The sequence below is a fragment of the Pseudophryne corroboree genome, unplaced genomic scaffold, assembly GCF_028390025.1.
Source record: "Pseudophryne corroboree isolate aPseCor3 unplaced genomic scaffold, aPseCor3.hap2 scaffold_403, whole genome shotgun sequence".
NCBI lineage: Eukaryota > Metazoa > Chordata > Amphibia > Anura > Myobatrachidae > Pseudophryne > Pseudophryne corroboree.
In genome coordinates this window covers 344,101-358,887 of record NW_026970043.1, presented here as the reverse complement: position 1 = coordinate 358,887, position 14,787 = coordinate 344,101, and the positions used below count along the sequence as shown (strand labels likewise).

At 46.7% G+C, this 14,787-nt stretch overlaps 18 non-coding genes and 1 pseudogene across 18 annotated transcripts; 5 read left to right on the top strand and 14 right to left on the bottom strand.

Moving 5' to 3' along the window:
• Window positions 1–176: 176 nt before the first annotated feature.
• LOC135024109 (U1 spliceosomal RNA) lies at window positions 177–339 on the bottom strand. The gene has a single exon (XR_010220976.1). It is a non-coding gene; the product is annotated as a U1 spliceosomal RNA (small nuclear RNA).
• Window positions 340–492: 153 nt separating this feature from the next.
• Window positions 493–656, bottom strand: LOC135024103 (U1 spliceosomal RNA). The gene has a single exon (XR_010220971.1). It is a non-coding gene; the product is annotated as a U1 spliceosomal RNA (small nuclear RNA).
• Window positions 657–1,339: 683 nt separating this feature from the next.
• LOC135024163 (U1 spliceosomal RNA) lies at window positions 1,340–1,491 on the bottom strand (annotated as a pseudogene).
• Window positions 1,492–1,643: 152 nt separating this feature from the next.
• LOC135023960 (U1 spliceosomal RNA) lies at window positions 1,644–1,807 on the bottom strand. The gene has a single exon (XR_010220837.1). It is a non-coding gene; the product is annotated as a U1 spliceosomal RNA (small nuclear RNA).
• A 671-nt stretch (window positions 1,808–2,478) lies between these two features.
• On the bottom strand, window positions 2,479–2,641 carry LOC135024122 (U1 spliceosomal RNA). Its single transcript, XR_010220987.1, has one exon. It is a non-coding gene; the product is annotated as a U1 spliceosomal RNA (small nuclear RNA).
• A 152-nt stretch (window positions 2,642–2,793) lies between these two features.
• Window positions 2,794–2,957, bottom strand: LOC135023983 (U1 spliceosomal RNA). The gene has a single exon (XR_010220860.1). It is a non-coding gene; the product is annotated as a U1 spliceosomal RNA (small nuclear RNA).
• Window positions 2,958–3,572: 615 nt separating this feature from the next.
• On the bottom strand, window positions 3,573–3,735 carry LOC135024107 (U1 spliceosomal RNA). Its single transcript, XR_010220974.1, has one exon. It is a non-coding gene; the product is annotated as a U1 spliceosomal RNA (small nuclear RNA).
• Window positions 3,736–3,887: 152 nt separating this feature from the next.
• Window positions 3,888–4,051, bottom strand: LOC135024032 (U1 spliceosomal RNA). The gene has a single exon (XR_010220908.1). It is a non-coding gene; the product is annotated as a U1 spliceosomal RNA (small nuclear RNA).
• Window positions 4,052–4,723: 672 nt separating this feature from the next.
• LOC135024137 (U1 spliceosomal RNA) lies at window positions 4,724–4,886 on the bottom strand. The gene has a single exon (XR_010220998.1). It is a non-coding gene; the product is annotated as a U1 spliceosomal RNA (small nuclear RNA).
• A 152-nt stretch (window positions 4,887–5,038) lies between these two features.
• On the bottom strand, window positions 5,039–5,202 carry LOC135024272 (U1 spliceosomal RNA). Its single transcript, XR_010221116.1, has one exon. It is a non-coding gene; the product is annotated as a U1 spliceosomal RNA (small nuclear RNA).
• A 671-nt stretch (window positions 5,203–5,873) lies between these two features.
• LOC135024121 (U1 spliceosomal RNA) lies at window positions 5,874–6,036 on the bottom strand. The gene has a single exon (XR_010220986.1). It is a non-coding gene; the product is annotated as a U1 spliceosomal RNA (small nuclear RNA).
• A 152-nt stretch (window positions 6,037–6,188) lies between these two features.
• Window positions 6,189–6,352, bottom strand: LOC135023972 (U1 spliceosomal RNA). The gene has a single exon (XR_010220849.1). It is a non-coding gene; the product is annotated as a U1 spliceosomal RNA (small nuclear RNA).
• A 671-nt stretch (window positions 6,353–7,023) lies between these two features.
• LOC135024148 (U1 spliceosomal RNA) lies at window positions 7,024–7,186 on the bottom strand. Its single transcript, XR_010221009.1, has one exon. It is a non-coding gene; the product is annotated as a U1 spliceosomal RNA (small nuclear RNA).
• Window positions 7,187–7,330: 144 nt separating this feature from the next.
• On the top strand, window positions 7,331–7,446 carry LOC135024203 (U5 spliceosomal RNA). The gene has a single exon (XR_010221049.1). It is a non-coding gene; the product is annotated as a U5 spliceosomal RNA (small nuclear RNA).
• Window positions 7,447–7,716: 270 nt separating this feature from the next.
• Window positions 7,717–7,832, top strand: LOC135024199 (U5 spliceosomal RNA). Its single transcript, XR_010221045.1, has one exon. It is a non-coding gene; the product is annotated as a U5 spliceosomal RNA (small nuclear RNA).
• Window positions 7,833–8,118: 286 nt separating this feature from the next.
• Window positions 8,119–8,234, top strand: LOC135024205 (U5 spliceosomal RNA). Its single transcript, XR_010221051.1, has one exon. It is a non-coding gene; the product is annotated as a U5 spliceosomal RNA (small nuclear RNA).
• A 278-nt stretch (window positions 8,235–8,512) lies between these two features.
• LOC135024232 (U5 spliceosomal RNA) lies at window positions 8,513–8,628 on the top strand. Its single transcript, XR_010221078.1, has one exon. It is a non-coding gene; the product is annotated as a U5 spliceosomal RNA (small nuclear RNA).
• Window positions 8,629–8,903: 275 nt separating this feature from the next.
• Window positions 8,904–9,019, top strand: LOC135024247 (U5 spliceosomal RNA). The gene has a single exon (XR_010221093.1). It is a non-coding gene; the product is annotated as a U5 spliceosomal RNA (small nuclear RNA).
• Window positions 9,020–14,380: 5,361 nt separating this feature from the next.
• TRNAN-AUU (transfer RNA asparagine (anticodon AUU)) lies at window positions 14,381–14,454 on the bottom strand. Its single transcript has one exon. It is a non-coding gene; the product is annotated as a tRNA-Asn (tRNA).
• Window positions 14,455–14,787: the final 333 nt, after the last annotated feature.

Here is a 14,787-nt window from a genome sequence, read left to right as displayed (position 1 = left end):
GATTTCTTGCAGCAGCTTGGCACTGTAACAGCTCCAGAGCTGCTCTGTAAGGCAAGTAAAAGGGTGTGGGCCCTGCAGCACTACCTGTAGTTTGCATTGTGCATTGGAAGGCACTTAAGAAAAGAGAAGTGGAAACAGACAGCAAACTAGGCTGGAGAGAGACCTGAGACAAAGAGATCTGAATTATACGAGAGCCGACCAGGGGAAACACAAATTATGCAGTCAAGTTTCCCACATTTGGGGAAATCGCAGGAGCAGCACACCCAGAGTGCAATGGGTGAGCCTTGCCCTGGGAGAAGCACCTACGTGATCATAGTATCTCACCTGGCAGGTAAGTAGGAGTTGGGCTAGAGCTGGGGAGGGTCGCTGCTCGGGTACCCCCCCTGTCAAGTGAAGGAGATCCAACTGAGGCAGCACAAGGGAATTCTCGAAAGAAGAACAAGGCTAGAGGAAGATCTGAGACAAAGAAATCTGACTTTTACCAGAGCTGACCAGAGGAAAACACAAACACAGTCTCCCACTACCACAAATAATGCTGTCGAGTTTCCCACATTTGGGGAAATCACAGGGGTCAGCATACCCAGAATGCAATGAATGAACCTCATACTGGGAGAATAATCTTCATGACCATGGTCTCTCCTATGCAAAATAAGTATGATTTGGGATAGGGCTGGGGAGGGCCGCTGCTCAGGCACATCTCTGTCAAGTAAAGGAGATTCAACTGAGGCAGCATAAAGGAACTCTCATCTGGGGACAACAACTGCAGGGAGAACACATATTTTCAGATGAACATGGGAGGGCAGAAGGCTGCCTAATACAGAAGCACCCCCAAACAACAAACCAAATGCAACAACTAGTGCAAGCATTCCTGGGGGAAGGCCTGCAGCAGATGGATTTGCATATGGTGATGTCATCCAAAGCAGTGGGTCAAAGTTGGCTTCAACCCTCGTCTTTATATGAAAAGAGAAAAGGGGCGTGCAGGGCATGGCGGCCTTTTGCGGCGCTTGGATGACCCCTAGTTCGCATTAAACACCTCCACCCTCCTTCGGTGTGGGGCTCATGTTGGCTATGCCCCAGCCCCTGAAGCATTCAAGCTGATTTCTTGCATTAGCTGGGCACTGTAACTGCTCCAGAGCTGCTCTGTACGGCAAGTAAAAGGGTGTGGGCCCTGCAGCACTACCTGTAGTTTGCATTGTGCATTGGAAGGCACAAAGTAAGCAGACGGGAGAAGTAAGGATAGTGCGCAAGGCCATAGAATGGAGCGGCTTAAGAAAAGAGAAGTGGAAACAGACAGCAAACTAGGCTGGAGAGAGACCTGAGACAAAGAGATCTGAATTATACCAGAGCCGACCAGGGGAAACACAAATTATGCAGTCAAGTTTCCCACATTTGGGGAAATCGCAGGGGCAGCACATCCAGAGTGCAATGGGTGAGCCTTGCCCTGGGAGAAGCACCTTCATGATTATAGCATCTCACCTGGCAGGTAAGTAGAAGTTGGGCTAGAGCTGGGGAGAGTCGCTGCACGGGCACCCCCCTGTCAAGTGAAGGAGATCCAACTGAGGCAGCACAAGGGAACTCTCGAAAGAAGAACAAGGCTAGAGGAAGATCTGAAACAAAGAAATCTGACTTTTACCAGAGCTGACCAGAGGAAAGCACAAACACAGTCCCCCACTACCACAAATAATGCAGTTGAGTTTCCCACATTTGGGGAAATCACAGGGGTCAGCATACCCAGAATGCAATGAATGAACCTCACCCTGGGAGAACAATCTTCAAGACCATGATCTCTCCTATGCAAAATAAGTATGATTTGGGATAGGGCTGGGGAGGGCCGCTGCTCAGGCACATCTCTGTCAAGTAAAGGAGATTCAACTGAGGCAGCACAAGGGAACTCTCATCTGGGGACAACAACTGCAGGGAGAACACATATTTTCAGATGAACATGGGAGGGCAGAAGGCTGCCTAATACTGAAGCACCCCCAAACAACAAACCAAATGCAACAACTAGTGCAAGCATTCCTGGGGGAAGGCCTGCAGCAGATGGATTTGCATATGGTGATGCCATCCAAGCAGTGGGTCAAAGTTGGCTTCAACCCTCGTCTGCATATGAAAAGAGAAAAGGGGCGTGCAGGGCATGGCGGCCTTTTGCGGCGCTTGGATGACCCCTAGTTCGCATTACACACCTCCACCCTCCTTCGGTGTGGGGCTCATGTTGGCTATGCCCCAGCCCCTGAAGCATTCAAGCTGATTTCTTGCAGCAGCTGGGCACTGTAACTGCTCCAGAGCTGCTCTGTAAGGCAAGTAAAAGGGTGTGGGCCCTGCAGCACTACCTGTAGTTTGCATTGTGCGTTGGAAGGCACGAAGTAAGCAGACGGGAGAAGTCAGGATAGTGCGCAAGGGCATAGAAGGGAGCGGCTCAAGAAAAGAGAAGTGGAAACAGACAGCAAACTAGGCTGGAGAGAGACCTGAGACAAAGAGATCTGAATTATACGAGAGATGACCAAGGGAAACACAAATTATGCAGTCAAGTTTCCCACATTTGGGGAAATCGCAGGGGCAGCACAACCAGAGTGCAATGGGTGAGCCTTGCCCTGGGAGAAGCACCTTCATGATCATAGTATCTCACCTGGCAGGTAAGTAGGAGTTGGGCTAGAGCTGGGGAGGGTCACTGCTCGGGCACCCCCCTCTCAAGTGAAAGAGATCCAACTGAGGCAGCACAAGGGAACTCTCGAAAGAAGAACAAGGCTAGAGGAAGATCTGATATAAAGAAATCTGATTTTTACCAGAGCTGACCAGAGGAAAGCACAAACACAGTCCCCCACTACCACAAATAATGCAGTCGAGTTTCCCACATTTGGGGAAATCACAGGGGTCAGCATACCCAAAATGCAATGAATGAACCTCACCCTCGGAGAACAATCTTCATGAAAATGGTATCTCCTATGCAAAATAAGTATGATTTGGGATAGGGCTGGGGAGGGCCGCTGCTCAGGCACATCTCTGTCAAGTAAAGGAGATTCAACTGAGGCAGCACAAGGGAACTCCCATCTGGGGACAACAACTGCAGGGAGAACACATATTTTCAGATGAACATGGGAGGGCAGAAGGCTGCCTAATACTGAAGCACCCCCAAACAACAAACCAAATGCAACAACTAGTACAAGCATTCCTGGGGGAAGTTCTGCAGAAGACGGATTTGCATACGGTGATGTCATCCAAGCAGTGGGCCAAAGTTGGCTAGAACCCTCATCTGCATATGAAAAGAGAAAAGGGGTATGCAGGGCATGGCGGCCTTTTGCGGCGCTTGGATGACCCTTAGTTCACATTAAACACCCCCACCCTCCTTCGGTGTGGGGCTCATGTTTGCTATGCCCCAGCCCCTGAAGCATTCAAGCTGATTTCTTGCAGCAGCTGGGCACTGTAACAGCTCCAGAGCTGCTCTGTACGGCAAGTAAAAGGGTGTGGGCCCTGCAGCACTACCTGTAGTTTGCATTGTGCATTGGAAGGCACTTAAGAAAAGAGAAGTGGAAACAGACAGCAAACTAGGCTGGAGAGAGACCTGAGACAAAGAGATCTGAATTATACGAGAGCCGACCAGGGGAAACACAAATTATGCAGTCAAGTTTCCCACATTTGGGGAAATCGCAGGAGCAGCACACCCAGAGTGCAATGGGTGAGCCTTGCCCTGGGAGAAGCACCTACGTGATCATAGTATCTCACCTGGCAGGTAAGTAGGAGTTGGGCTAGAGCTGGGGAGGGTCGCTGCTCGGGTAACCCCCTGTCAAGTGAAGGAGATCCAACTGAGGCAGCACAAGGGAATTCTCGAAAGAAGAACAAGGCTAGAGGAAGATCTGAGACAAAGAAATCTGACTTTTACCAGAGCTGACCAGAGGAAAACACAAACACAGTCCCCCACTACCACAAATAATGCTGTCGAGTTTCCCACATTTGGGGAAATCACAGGGGTCAGCATACCCAGAATGCAATGAATGAACCTCACACTGGGAGAATAATCTTCATGACCATGGTATCTCCTATGCAAAATAAGTATGATTTGGGATAGGGCTGGGGAGGGCCGCTGCTCAGGCACATCTCTTTCAAGTAAAGGAGATTCAACTGAGGCAGCATAAGGGAACTCTCATCTGGGGACAACAACTGCAGGGAGAACACATATTTTCAGATGAACATGGGAGGGCAGAAGGCTGCCTAATACTGAAGCACCCCCAAACAACAAACCAAATGCAACAACTAGTGCAAGCATTCCTGGGGGAAGGCCTGCAGCAGATGGATTTGCATATGGTGATGTCATCCAAAGCAGTGGGTCAAAGTTGGCTTCAACCCTCGTCTGCATATGAAAAGAGAAAAGGGGCGTGCAGGGCATGGCGGCCTTTTGCGGCGCTTGGATGACCCCTAGTTCGCATTAAACACCTCCACCCTCCTTCGGTGTGGGGCTCATGTTGGCTATGCCCCAGCCCCTGAAGCATTCAAGCTGATTTCTTGCAGTAGCTGGGCACTGTAACTGCTCCAGAGCTGCTCTGTACGGCAAGTAAAAGGGTGTGGGCCCTGCAGCACTACCTGTAGTTTGCATTGTGCATTGGAAGGCACAAAGTAAGCAGACGGGAGAAGTAAGGATAGTGCGCAAGGCCATAGAATGGAGCGGCTTAAGAAAAGAGAAGTGGAAACAGACAGCAAACTAGGCTGGAGAGAGACCTGAGACAAAGAGATCTGAATTATACGAGAGCCGACCAGGGGAAACACAAATTATGCAGTCAAGTTTCCCACATTTGGGGAAATCGCAGGGGCAGCACATCCAGAGTGCAATGGGTGAGCCTTGCCCTGGGAGAAGCACCTTCATGATTATAGTATCTCACCTGGCAGGTAAGTAGAAGTTGGGCTAGAGCTGGGGAGAGTCGCTGCACGGGCACCCCCCTGTCAAGTGAAGGAGATCCAACTGAGGCAGCACAAGGGAACTCTCGAAAGAAGAACAAGGCTAGAGGAAGATCTGAAACAAAGAAATCTGACTTTTACCAGAGCTGACCAGAGGAAAGCACAAACACAGTCCCCCACTACCACAAATAATGCAGTTGAGTTTCCCACATTTGGGGAAATCACAGGGGTCAGCATACCCAGAATGCAATGAATGAACCTCACCCTGGGAGAACAATCTTCAAGACCATGGTCTCTCCTATGCAAAATAAGTATGATTTGGGATAGGGCTGGGGAGGGCCGCTGCTCAGGCACATCTCTTTCAAGTAAAGGAGATTCAACTGAGGCAGCACAAGGGAACTCTCATCTGGGGACAACAACTGCAGGGAGAACACATATTTTCAGATGAACATGGGAGGGCAGAAGGCTGCCTAATACTGAAGCACCCCCAAACAACAAACCAAATGCAACAACCAGTGCAAGCATTCCTGGGGGAAGGCCTGCAGCAGATGGATTTGCATATGGTGATGCCATCCAAGCAGTGGGTCAAAGTTGGCTTCAACCCTCGTCTGCATATGAAAAGAGAAAAGGGGCGTGCAGGGCATGGCGGCCTTTTGCGGCGCTTGGATGACCCCTAGTTCGCATTACACACCTCCACCCTCCTTCGGTGTGGGGCTCATGTTGGCTATGCCCCAGCCCCTGAAGCATTCAAGCTGATTTCTTGCAGCAGCTGGGCACTGTAACTGCTCCAGAGCTGCTCTGTAAGGCAAGTAAAAGGGTGTGGGCCCTGCAGCACTACCTGTAGTTTGCATTGTGCGTTGGAAGGCACGAAGTAAGCAGACGGGAGAAGTCAGGATAGTGCGCAAGGGCATAGAAGGGAGCGGCTCAAGAAAAGAGAAGTGGAAACAGACAGCAAACTAGGCTGGAGAGAGACCTGAGACAAAGAGATCTGAATTATACGAGAGATGACCAAGGGAAACACAAATTATGCAGTCAAGTTTCCCACATTTGGGGAAATCGCAGGGGCAGCACAACCAGAGTGCAATGGGTGAGCCTTGCCCTGGGAGAAGCACCTTCATGATCATAGTATCTCACCTGGCAGGTAAGTAGGAGTTGGGCTAGAGCTGGGGAGGGTCGCTGCTCGGGCACCCCCCTCTCAAGTGAAAGAGATCCAACTGAGGCAGCACAAGGGAACTCTCGAAAGAAGAACAAGGCTAGAGGAAGATCTGATATAAAGAAATCTGATTTTTACCAGAGCTGACCAGAGGAAAGCACAAACACAGTCCCCCACTACCACAAATAATGCAGTCGAGTTTCCCACATTTGGGGAAATCACAGGGGTCAGCATACCCAGAATGCAATGAATGAACCTCACCCTGGGAGAACAATCTTCATGACCATGGTATCGCCTATGCAAAATAAGTATGATTTGGGATAGGGCTGGGGAGGGCCGCTGCTCAGGCACATCTCTGTCAAGTAAAGGAGATTCAACTGAGGCAGCACAAGGGAACTCTCATCTGGGGACAACAACTGCAGGGAGAACACATATTTTCAGATGAACATGGGAGGGCAGAAGGCTGCCTAATACTGAAGCACCCCCAAACAACAAACCAAATGCAACAACTAGTGCAAGCATTCCTGGGGGAAGGCCTGCAGCAGATGGATTTGCATATGGTGATGTCATCCAAACAGTGGGTCAAAGTTGGCTTCAACCCTCGTCTGCATATGAAAAGAGACAAGGGGCGTGCAGGGCATGGCGGCCTTTTGCGGCGCTTGGATGACCCCTAGTTCGCATTACACACCTCCACCCTCCTTCGGTGTGGGGCTCATGTTGGCTATGCCCCAGCCCCTGAAGCATACAAGCTGATTTCTTGCAGCAGCTGGGCACTGTAACTGCTCCAGAGACGCTCTGTAAGGCAAGTAAAAGGGTGTGGGCCCTGCAGCACTACCTGTAGTTTGCATTGTGCGTTGGAAGGCACGAAGTAAGCAGACGGTAGAAGTCAGGATAGTGCGCAAGGGCATAGAAGGGAGCGGCTCAAGAAAAGAGAAGTGGAAACAGACAGCAAACTAGGCTGGAGAGAGACCTGAGACAAAGAGATCTGAATTATACGAGAGCCGACCAGGGGAAACACAAATTATGCAGTCAAGTTTCCCACATTTGGGGAAAACGCAGAAGCAGCACACCCAGAGTGCAATGGGTGAGCCTTGCCCTGGGAGAAGCACCTTCATGATCATAGTATCTCACCTGGCAGGTAAGTAGGAGTTGGGCTAGAGCTGGGGAGGGTCGCTGCTCGAGCATCCCCCTGTCAAGTAAAGGAGATTCAACTGAGGCAGCACAAGGGAACTCTCATCTGGGGACAACAACTGCAGGGAGAACACATATTTTCAGATAAAAATCTTGGTCATGCTCTGGTTTCTCTTCAGAACGAACAAATCTTTCGCCTTTTACTAAAGATTTCCGTGGAGAGGAGCAAAACCGAGTTTTATCTCAATTTTTGCATGCCCCATCTTTTTGGGGTTTCTTTTATCGGTTTAAAGATAGAATGAGTGTGCTTTAATGAAAGCTCATTTGCATAGAAATGACAGTAAATGTTTGTTTCTTTTCAAACAGAACTTTCTTGACCATGCTACTTGCTTGAAAGATCTGGGAGCACATGGAATACAGTACAAACCATGCTTATAGCAAGGAGAAGACAGGTGAGAAATCTGCTTTCTTTCAAATTGGGCGCTCACTTTGATCTGAATGAGGACTGCTGGCACGGCACTCAGGCGACAGGTGGAATCTTGGTCATGCTCTGGTTTCTCTTCAGAACGAACAAATCTTTCGCCTTTTACTAAAGATTTCCGTGGAGAGGAGCAAAACTGAGTTTTATCTCAATTTTTGCATGCCCCATATTATTGGGGTTTCTTTTATCGGATTAAAGACAGAACGAGTGTGCTTTCTTGTTAGCTTTAATGTAAGTTTATTTGCAGAACAATGACAATAAATGTCTGTTTCTTTTCAAGCAGAACTTTCTTGACCATACTAATTGCTTGAAAGATCTGGGAGCACATGGAAAAGAGTACAAACCATGCTTATAGCAAGGGGAAGCCTGGTGAGAAATCTGCTTTCTTTCTTTCAAATTGGGTGCTCACTTTGAGCTGAATGAGGACTGCTGGCATGGCAATCAGGCGACAGGTGGAATCTTGGTCATGCTCTGGTTTCTCTTCAGAACGAACAAATCTTTCGCCTTTTACTAAAGATTTCCGTGGAGAGTAGCAAAACTGAGTTTTATCTCAATTTTTGCATGCCCCGTCTTATTGGGGTTTCTTTTATCAGTTTAAAGATAGAACGAGTGTGCTTTAATGTAAGCACATTTGCATAGAAATGACAGTAAATGTTTGTTTCTTTTCAAACAGAACTTTCTTGACTATACTAATTGCTTGAAAGATGTGGGAGCACATGGAAAAGAGTACAAACCATGTTTATAGCAAGGGGAAGCCTGGTGAGAAATCTGCTTTCTTTCTTTCTTTCAAATTGGGTGCTCACTTTGAGCTGAATGAGGACTGCTGGCATGGCACTCAGGCGACAGGTAGAATCTTGGTCATCCTGTGGTTTCTCTTCAGAACGAACAAATCTTTCGCCTTTTACTAAAGATTTCCGTGAAGAGGAGCAAAACTGAGTTTTATCTCAATTTTTGCATGCCCCATCTTATTGGGGTTTTATTTTATCGGTTTAAAGATAGAACGAGTGTGCTTTAATGTAAGCTCATTTGCATAGAAATGACAGTCAATGTTTGTTTCTTTTCAAACAGAACTTTCTTGACCACACTAATTGTTTGAAAGATCTGGGAGCACATGGAAAAGAGTACAAACCATGTTTATAGCAAGGGGAAGCCTGGTGAGAAATCTGCTTTCTTTCATTCAAATTGGGTGCTCACTTTGAGCTGAATGAGAACTGCTGGCATGGCACTCAGGCGACAGGTGGAATCTTGGTCATGCTCTGGTTTCTCTTCAGAACTAACAAATATTTCGCCTTTTATTAAAGATTTCCGTGGAGAGGAGCAAAACTGAGTTTTATCTCAATTTTTGCATGCCCCATATTATTGGGGTTTCTTTTATCAGTTTAAAGACAGAACGAGTGTGCTTTCTTGTTAGCTTTAATGTAAGTTTATTTGCATAACAATGACAGTAAATGTTTGTTTCTTTTCAAACAGAACTTTCTTGACCATGCTACTTGCTTGAAAGATCTGGGAGCACATGGAAAACAGTACAAACCATGCAGTATCACAAGAGCCTTTATTTGATCTTTCATGAAGATAGAGCAGAATTGAGGACACGTCAACAATTTCTGCCAAAGGTGGTTCATCTTTCCACATGGTGCCTTTGGCCACTGACACCTTCGTTGAGTCAAAGTCTCTGGCTGTGGTCAGAACTTTGAAAATTTATGTCACCAGAACGGTTCAGATTAGGAAAACAGAGGCTCTGTTTGTCCTGTATGCTCCCAACAGGATTGGGTGTCCTGCTTCCATGCAGACCATTATGCGCTGAATCTGTGGTAAGATTCAGCATGCTCATTCCACGGCAGGATTGCCGTTACTGAATTAGGTGAAGACCCATTCTACTAGAAAGGTGGGTTCATCCTGGGCAGCTGGTCGGGGAGTCTCAGCATTGCAACTTTGCCGAGCAGCTATTTAGTAAACACTTTTGCTAAGTTTTACAAGTTTGATACCTTGGCTGATGATAACCTCAAGTTGGGTCATTCGGTGCTGCAGAGTCGTACGCACTCTCCCACCCGTTCAAGAGCTTTGGTATAACCCCATGGTTCTTAATGTGACCCCAGCATCCTCTAGGTCGTATGAGAAAATAGGATTTTAATACCTACTGGTAAATCCTTTTCTCTTAGTACGTAGAGGATGCTGGGCACCCGTCCCAGTCCATACTGTGTCTGCAGTTATTACTTGTGGTTATACACATGTTGTGTTACGGTTCTGGTCAGCTTTTTGCTGCAATTGTTCATGCCGTTGGCTTGTGTTCTGTTGAATGCCACGTTCTGCGGCATGCTTAAGGTGTGAGCTGGTAAGATGCTCACCTTAGTTTAAAAATAAATCCTTTCCTCGAAATGTCCGTCTCCCTGGGCACAGTTCCTATAACTGGAGTCTGGAGGAGGGGCATAGAGGGAGGAGCCAGTTCACACCCTTTGAAAGTCTTAAAGTGCCCATGTCTCTTGCGGATCCCGTCTATACCCCATGGTTCTTAATGTGACCCCAGCATCCTTTACGGACTAAGAGAAAAGGATGCCCTTGTGTACTATCCTGACTTCTCCTCCCGTCTGCTTACTTTGTGCCTTCCAACGCACAATGCGAACTACAGGTGGTGCTGCAGGGCCCACACCCTTTTACTTGCCTTACAGAGCAGCTCTGGAGCTGTTACAGTGCCCAGCTGCTGCAAGAAATCAGCATGAATGCTTCAGGGGATGGGGCATGGCCAACATGAGCCCCACACCAAAGGAGGGTGGGGGTGTTTAATGCAAACTAGGGGTCATCCAAGCACTGCAAAAGGCCGCCATGCCCTGCATGCCCCTTTTCTCTTTTTATATGCAGATGAGGGTTCCAGCCAACTTTGGCCCACTGCTTGGATGACATCACCGTATGCAAATCCGTCTGCTGCAGACCTTCCCCCAGGAATGCTTGTACTAGTTGTTGGATATGGTTTGATATTTGATGGTGCTTCAGTATTAGGCAGCCTTCCGCCCTCCCATGTTCATCTGAAAAGATGTGGTCTCCCTGCAGTTGTTGTCCCCAGACGAGAGTTCCCTTGTGCTTCCTCAGTTGAATCTCCTTAACTTGACGGGGGAGGGGCTGCCCGAGCTGCCACCCTCCCCAGCCCTATCCCAACTCATACTTATTTTACATATTAGATCTCTTGATCATGAAGATTGTTCTCACAGGGTGAGGTTCATCCATTATATTTTAAAATAGGAAGGTACAAATTACATATTTGAATTGCATCTATGTGCTGGATTCAAATGCCCCCCCCCTTCCTTTCTCAATTGTGCCCGTCAGCAGCTATTCTAAGGTTGCTGCCAATGGGTGTGACACATTAATTTCTTCTGTGGGGTACACTGGACTCCACAAGGATTCACATTGGGGTGTAGAGTAGGATCTTGATCTGAGGCACCAACCGGCTCAAAGCTTTTGACTGTTCCCAAGATGCTCAGCGCATCCTCCTCTATAACCCCGCTTCCATGAACAGGGAGCTCAGTTTGTAGTTGGTGCCTTCAGTAGCAGGCCACTTAACAGGGGCCTGCCTCAGGCAGCCTATTCTTAGCTATTAATTTTGACAAGAAAAGAAGAACTTGTTTTATGAGAATCTACAAGGGCTGCAGCAGGCTAGGTCTAATAGACATCTTTACTGCAGCTTCATCACTCCCAGCGGCGCTGTATACTCCCGTGCCCTGGTTGCTGGGTCACTGCAGCGGAGGCTCCGGTTTCTTCCTAAGGTCAGTCACACACACACACCGCCCTTCCGGATCACGAGGCCGCTGATTAAGGGGAGCGTGGCCGTAGGGGGTGGGCCGTGTGCGCACTGGGGTGGACACTGATTACTGGGCAGCCGCTCCACTAGCCACCAGGTACAGTTAAGGAGCACAGGTCTGGGGGTTTTTCTCCTATATTAACCCAATTTTGTACTGCCCGCAGCGCATTGTGATAGGTAATAGGGCCTGATTCAGGTTGGATTGCAATCACAATAAGCGATCCAACTGCAAAAATTGCTAAGAGCATACGCATGTGCCTGCATGCGATCGCCTCTGCCTGTCAATCGGGGCAGGGGGGGAGAGTGGGGTCAGCAACACTCCATTTCCAAGTCAGGGATGGAGCAGTGCGGGGGCAAGGCTTCAAAATGGGGTCTGCAATGGAGGAGACACAGGGGGCGTGGTCACAGCGGCTGTATGACATCACATTCAGCCGCTGTGATCACAAAAATGGTGGCGGCTTCCTGCGCGCACATACAGTCTGCACCAGCAGGAGGCTACACCATTGTTTATGATCACGCTGAACTGCAGTGCGACTGCAATTACAGCATGGTCAAGAAGGGAGGTGTCATACTGGGTGGCCATGCCCTGTCACTGTGCAGGAGCCAGCACCGCTTACACACTAGTCCCCGGGTGCAGCACCCAACCCCCGGGACACCCGGAGCAACAAAATGTAGATTCAGGCCACCAGGCCACGCCCCTACCTATGAAATCATGCCTCCTTTTTACCATTGCGCTGCTTATTTGCACGCACTGCATTACAATCTCCCTCGACACCTCTCTGGGTGTCACCAGTGATAGTGACACCTCTGCCATGCTTGTAGCAGCTAGTCCAAAGATCTATGCCTCAAGCCCTGAGTGTTTGCCCTTGTGACTTGTTGATCATCATAGCGAAGCAGATGCTTACAGAAAACTGCAGGGGCTTAGATTGAAAATAAAAAAAATTGATGGGTATAAGGTAGAGAGGAGCGGGTTCGGTTCTCCGAGAACCGAATTCCCCACGAACTCCACGTGGTTTACACTGGTCTGAGGCAGGCTCGGTTGTTCCCGCCTGACTCGGAAAACCTGAACAAGGGAAAATGTCATCATCCCGCTGTCGGATTCTCGCGAGATTCGGATATTATATATAGAGCAGCGCGTTGCCGCCATTTTTACTCGTGCATTGAAGAGAGAGCGGAGAGGACGTGGCTATGTTCTCTCAGTGGAAATCTCAATATCAGTGCTCAGTATCAGTGGTTACTTATTGCTGCTCAGTAATACTAGTAGTGTGTCTCTCCTGCTCAGTGTCAGTTCTCAGTAGTATCCTCATCAGTGCTCAGTATCACTGCTCATTGTCTTGTGCTGCATTGTGGTGCTCAGCATACTACAGTACATTACTAATAGTCCAGTGCTGCATCTTGCTGCTCAGTGTCAGTTCTAGTATCCTCATCAGTGCTCACTATCACTGCTCATTGCATTGTGGTGTTCTGTATACTACAGTAATATAGTAACATATAGTAACATAGTTTTTGAGGTTGAATAGAGGCAAATTGCCCATCGTGTTCAACCTGTTTTAAGTTGTGATGATTCTACATACTTGCTGAATAATGTTTTATGACTAGTTAGCTACTATAACTCATGTTACCCCCGGATTAACCATGTTGATATTTTAAGTATTATAACCTTGGATAGCTTTTTCATTCAGAAATGTATCCATTCCTTTTTTAAATCCAATTACAGAGTCCGCCATTACCACCTTCCCTGGCAGGGAATTCCACATCCTGATTGCCCTAACAGTGAAGAAACCTTTCCTCCATTGCGTTCTGAACTTTCCTCCAGTCGCAGCGAGTGACCACGTGTTCTTTTAATAAATAATTCCTCTGATAACTCTTTGTTATGTATCTTTACATATTTGAAGATATTAATAATATCTCCTCTTAGGCACCTCTTTTCTAGTGTATACATATTCAGCCTAGTAAGTCTTTCCTTATAGTCCAGTACTTTTAGGCCTTTAATCAATTTAGTCTTCAGGATCTCTCGGACTTCCATGAGCAGCAGAGTAGTGCAATGGAAGGATGCTGGGCGCATAACCCAGAGGTCGATTAATCGAAACTATCCTCTGCTATGTGCATTTTTTTTTATAATTAAAGTAATCAAAAACTGGGATTGATATTTTGGCTCTTTTATTTTTACTTAAAGTACAATAACTTTTATCATTTTAATTTGTTTTAATAGTATATTGACAGCATTGTTTTCTTTAAAAAATCCACTTAATTTTCTTTACCCTATCACTGAAATGGTAATTGACAAAAACAAACTACATTGTCACCAGAAGAGCAATGCAAAATGTACAAGTGATATATTAAAATCATCTTCCATCTTGAATTTCAATGATGCATTGGGACAACAATTTTGTGAGAAACATCTTCACCCATAAAGAAAGATTTTCTTAATTCCTTATCTGTGTGCTGATTAGATATTACCTTGTTTTCACATTAAACAGACTTCCACATGAGAAAGCAGCAAGGATGCAGTAACGTTTATGTTTCCTGGTGTCAACCTGTATTATTTCAGTAGACATTGAAATGAGGATGCATTTTGCTGCCTTTCCAATGTAGCAAGTTTAATTCAGTAATAGGTGAAAAAACATTCCTACAAAGGTGTTAATCAGAGACTTGGCTTTGTGGACACTTTTCAGAGAGCAAATTTGTTAGCATAAAAATAAAGTCAGAAAATGAAGAGCTGTTTAATCACTCAATTGGACTTTTCTGCCAGCATAATTTTTTTTTCTCTGCAACCCACTGCTAAATTGTGCTTCCTAGCTGTTTTTTATAAAATCACTTAATCAAATCTAACTCTGATTACATCAGAGAAGGCCAGGTACCCTACACCATAAGAGGGGGTTTGAAATTTTGACTTGTCTACTTAAAGATCACCAAAATCTGATCACAAGGTCAATTACATCCCTGGGTGGGATTGAACCACCAACCTTTTGGTTAATAGCCAAACATGCTAACCGATTGCACCACAGAGACACCTCGTAAAAGTCCATTCTGACAAAGGCTAATAAGCATTCATCTAGAACGTTTCCTAGAAAAACTTTAAAAAGTCAATAATCTGGAGAGTTTTTGTAAGAAACACATTGCTACTTTCCCATGATGAGTGAGTGCTTCAGGATCTCTTGCACTTACATGAGCAGCAGAGTACTGCAACGGAAGCATGCTGGGCCCATAACCCAGATGTAGGCAGATTGAAACTATCTTCTGCTATATGCATTGTTTTTTGTTAATTAAAGTAATCCAAAACTGGGATTGATATTTTGGCTCTTTTATTTTTACTTAAAGTACAATAACTTTTACCATTTTAAT